Raw genomic sequence first — 4,733 nt, 5'->3', positions numbered from 1 at the left:
TGGATATTCACCCTGTAAGTGAACTTCAGTTATTCATTAGTGATTAAATATGCTTAGTATGAATCTCAAAGTCTTCACCTGATCTTCACCTGATAGGCAGAGATAGAGGTTACTGGTTGGTTTCAGCCAGGGTTTATTCCGACTGGTCAATACCCATACTGCATATGTTAAACATTTTGACTACCACTCTTGTTCTAGGTATACTTAGAATGAAATAATTTCAGTCTGAATGAGTCCATAGAGATGATGTGTTTCACCAGTTTTCAATAATGTTCCTCAGTTTCATGGAAGAAGTACTGCAGGAAGTGGTGGTGACAAGGAAGGTGAAATGGGAGGTGAGAGAGAAGGTTGTAGAGAAGGAGCACCATACTCCATCCAGCTTCCACTTGAGTCCTTACAATCTTGGTTCTTTTAAATATTGGTACTAGGAAAGTTTTTACATGAGATGAAGGATCTTACTACAAAAAAAAAATTGAAAACCACTTATGTATTGCAACTATACCATCTTAACAAATTAAAAAGCTTAGAAAGGTTAAATGACTATGAAGAAATTATACAATTATATCATTAGGTAGTTGCAAAATTTGGATATGAATTCAGGTTTTTGAATCTCAGACTTGTACTTTCAAGTGCTGCATCTTTGATGCCTACAGAGCATTGGATAGAGAACTACTTCAGCCCAATATAAACATAACTTTAACATTCTCTCAATATGTTTCTTCATGAATATGGATGCATATTTGAATAATTTGTTTACAGTCACTCTTAGTCCTATGAAGAATTTGGTATGGCTTAGAGCAACAAATTAGGAATTTGTGGGAGGGAAAGAAAGAAGGATGTAAAAGGACAAAATAGAGGTAGTACGATCTGGATGGTTGTAGAGGTGGGCTGTAAATGGACTGTGAGCTTGGTGGAAGTCAGTGCAGAAGAAACCAACTATGCGAAACATAGATTGTGTTTCTGGCATCTTGAAAATGCACTAAATAAAAAACTGGGGGGGAAACACTTTCAAAATCTGGACAAACAACAGTAACTGCTCCAGACTGTCAGCTTTTACTGTTCTTGATGTGCATAAGGTTTACTTAGTTCCCTTTGCTCTAATATACTCAGACTCCAAGTGCCTGAACATAATGTGGAGAGTTAAAATAGAGGAGTGCCTCAATTCCCAAAGTGCTTTACATCTGTCAGATTCAGAGGAAACCATGGTATTGCTTTAATGCGTGTGCGCGCGAGCGCCCGCACACACTTTTATTAAACATATGCTCCCAGCCACATTCCACTTGGCAAGATCACAAATGCATAATAGCTACAAGCTGTAAAGAAAAAAAAAAAAGAGAAGTTAACCAATTTTTTTTTAAATAAGATAAATAAGACCTCCTCAGCTTCTTTAAGCATTCATTTACACATTCTTTGAGTGTGCACACTAGCTTTTCTTCTCTGAGTCTCTATTTATTCATTCCTGCCCAAAGATGAATATTGCAATTGTACATGATGCAAACATTGGAAATCTGTGTTTACATTTGTGTTTCCAACTGAATATGCTAATAGTGTTTAATCAGCAGTGATGTTGCTTTATATCAATGTTTTGTGCCGTGTACAGCCTCAGTGATAATGTTGTGATAACCAAAATTTTCCCCACATCAAAACTTGGAGATCATCCCAGTTTTTTTGAGCAGCCATTTGATTCCAAAATATGATGAAATCCTTTAATCTTCCTCAGGATTATTTCTGTGTTTTCAGGAAGCATTAAATATCCCCTTGGTTTCATTAAGGGGGGTGGGGGGGTGGGGAGGGGGAGGCTTGAGACTGCTTGCAGCAGTTCAGAGGTTCTGGGGTTCCAAGCAAGCTCCCAAGCTGTCCAGGAGAACCTGCGGGAGGAAGCTCCACGGTTGGTCCTGCGGAAGGAAGTGGCTGCAGGCTGCTCGGCGTGTGGTTCGGGGATATTCTGTGGAATCTAGCAACACACAGGCCAGAAAAAACAAGAATCCAGCAGCAGCAGAGTGAGAGGGAGGTGGGAAATGACAGCTCTTAGTCACGAATTTACAAAACATATTTCTATGCTGTATCTAAAGGAGGAGAGGACCTGTGCAAGACTTGATGAGCTTCTGACCCTAGGCAAAGGGGTACTCTGCAGATAAAGCATGTCCTCTTCTTTTTTTTTTTTTTTTTTCTGACAAATATATTCCCCTACTCAGTCTGGGCCACCACGAAAACAGAGATTTTTTTTTTCCTTTTGCATCCTACAGCAAACCAAAAGAACCATAGCAAATTGTTTAAGGTCTATCAGTGAATGCAGTAAAAGTATTATACTCTTAAGGCACACACATATCTGACACCTCTTAAAAAAAAAAAAAAAAAAGAAAGAAAGAAAGAAAGGTAAGAAGAGCAACCCCAAACTCTAAACTTCCTTTTTTAAAAAATAGTAGTATTCCTCAGTCTTTGTGTATGTTCAAAGTTGGAAATGCTTTCTTTTCTATTTTTTCTTCTTTTTTCCCCCAGTGAGTATGTGGGAACCCTGCTAGGCTTTTTTGACAGAAACATGACATACTTTTTTTTTTTTTTTTAAGATTTTATTTATTTATTCAGGAGAGACACACAGAGAGAGGCAGAGACGTAGGCAGAGAGAGGGAGAAGCAGGCTTCCTTGCAGGAGCCTGATGCGGGGCTCCATTCGATCCGAAGACACCAGAAACACACCCTGAGCCAAAGGCAGACGCCTAACCACTGAACCACCCAGGTGCGCCACGTGACCCACATGACAGACTTTTTAAAGAATACTGTCATCTAGAAAACAATCCACCCTTTGCATTTTAACCTAGTTAAATTGTATCCAGATTCTCTTTAATGCTGCTTCTCTCACAGGACATAAAACATTTTGGATCTTAAACACTTATGAGAGGTACACTGCTTGAGATGTACAGATAGCTTTCATTAGCACTAATGGGAGTTATGCTTCTGTACCAGGAGAGAATAGAGCCTGAAAATTTTAAATTATGCTTGATGCAGATCTTCCAGATGGAATAAATTACGAGGGATGCTTAGGGGGAAAGGCCTAAATATCCCCTAAGGCCATAGTTTAATAGCAAAGCAATAGTTCTGAGTAACAGAAGTGGAGTCAACATTACTGGCTTTGTGCCTATCACCATGCTAAGTAGCTGATATTGACTCTTGAAAATTCTTTATTGGATTAGTACTGCACTTGAATTCTATTTTCCAAAGGACTTGAGAGAGAGAGGGTTCTCTGTCTTGAATAGTCTGCTAAAATGGACTCAGTTTGTTGCAGCTTTCAAGGCCCTTTATCTTAAATTCAGTAAATTTCCAGTTGGCAAGCCTAATAGCCTAATACCAAGGTCTTTATTTTTGTTTCTTAATTACCGTTTCTGAATATAATGCTCCCTGTATCTTTCTTTGGGGGGCATATCTTTTACTTTCTTATTTAAAAAATGTCTACATTTTATTTTGCTTTGAGAATTATTGCCCACGTCTCTGAGATCACTGGAATTGTTTCCTATATTGTTCACTGTGTGACATATCTCTTATCTTCTTATTTTAAAGTTGGTTACATTTTATTTGAGACTTTTTGCTTTGAGAATTAATTGTTCCCTTCCCACCACCAAAATAACTGAAAGCTTGGAGGAGTTTTTTTTTTTTTTTTGCTATGACCTAAAGGGTCATTTCCTTTATTTCATTTTCTGTAATAGCACTATCTTTCTTCAGTTGGAAATTTTCTTCCATCTTCCAGTGGAAATCAAACATTATTTTTAATCAATACTGATTCCTATTATGGGTAGGAAAAGGGTAGGGCATAGGAGTAGTGAGAGGAAGACAAGATGTCAATAGGAGGAGACAGATCACTGCCGAAAGACCAAATCAGCTGGTGAATTCACTGTGGTTCATATATATATTTTTTTTAATTTTAATTTTATTATTTATGATAGTCACACACAGAGAGAGAGGCAGAGACACAGGCAGAGGGAGAAGCAGGCTCCATGCACCAGGAGCCTGACGTGGAATTCGATCCCGGGTCTCCAGGATCGCGCCCTGGGCCAAAGGCAGGCGCCAAAGCGCTGCGCCACCCAGGGATCCCCTTCACTGTGGTTCAAACCACCTCTGAGTCACAGTGTCCCAGCATTCACTGGGCTCAGAAGTGAAGTAATGCCAATCAACCTAAAAGAGACTGTAATAGATTAACCCAGAGAGACAATTCATGAATATACAATGGGAGATACTGTTTTCTAAAGTGGGATGGTGGCGTTTGCTATTCCGGACACTTTTTTCAATACAACCAGAAGCCAGATGAATAATCAGAAAGTTGTTCAGCTTAGAGGAAGGTGAAATAAAAGATAATAAAGGATATTTCATCCAAGTCAGGTGATGCCCGATGAACCACACCTGCTCTACAATACGGTAACCTGAGGAGTTTATATGTTCCATATTCCTGGTCACTCTCCCCAGGGTAGGCTGGAACCTACAAATCTCTGGGATGTTGGCATCTTTTTTTTCTTTTTTCCATCTGACCATCCTCCTCTGGTTTATTTCTTTTCCTTCTTCTTCTTCTTCTTCTTCTTCTTCTTCTTCTTCTTCTTCTTCTTCTTCTTCTTCTTCTTCTTCTTCTTCTTCTTCTCCTTCTTCTTCCCGTTCTTCTTCTTCCTGTTCTTCTTCTTCTTCTTCTTCTTCTTCTTCTTCTTCTTCTTCTTCTTCTTCTTCTTCTTCTTCTAATATTCAGTCCTTCTT

The 4,733-nt window shown here is 39.0% G+C and overlaps 1 non-coding gene across 1 annotated transcript; it reads right to left on the bottom strand.

Moving 5' to 3' along the window:
• Positions 1-2,175: 2,175 nt before the first annotated feature.
• LOC112641105 (small nucleolar RNA SNORA31) lies at positions 2,176-2,296 on the bottom strand. The gene has a single exon (XR_003124505.1). It is a non-coding gene; the product is annotated as a small nucleolar RNA SNORA31 (small nucleolar RNA).
• Between the last annotated feature and the right edge of the window lie 2,437 nt (positions 2,297-4,733).

The sequence above is a fragment of the Canis lupus genome, chromosome 6 (genome assembly GCF_003254725.2).
Source record: "Canis lupus dingo isolate Sandy chromosome 6, ASM325472v2, whole genome shotgun sequence".
Lineage (NCBI taxonomy): Eukaryota > Metazoa > Chordata > Mammalia > Carnivora > Canidae > Canis > Canis lupus.
Note: the sequence above shows the minus strand (reverse complement) of the source record. Positions and strands in the feature narration are given on the sequence as shown.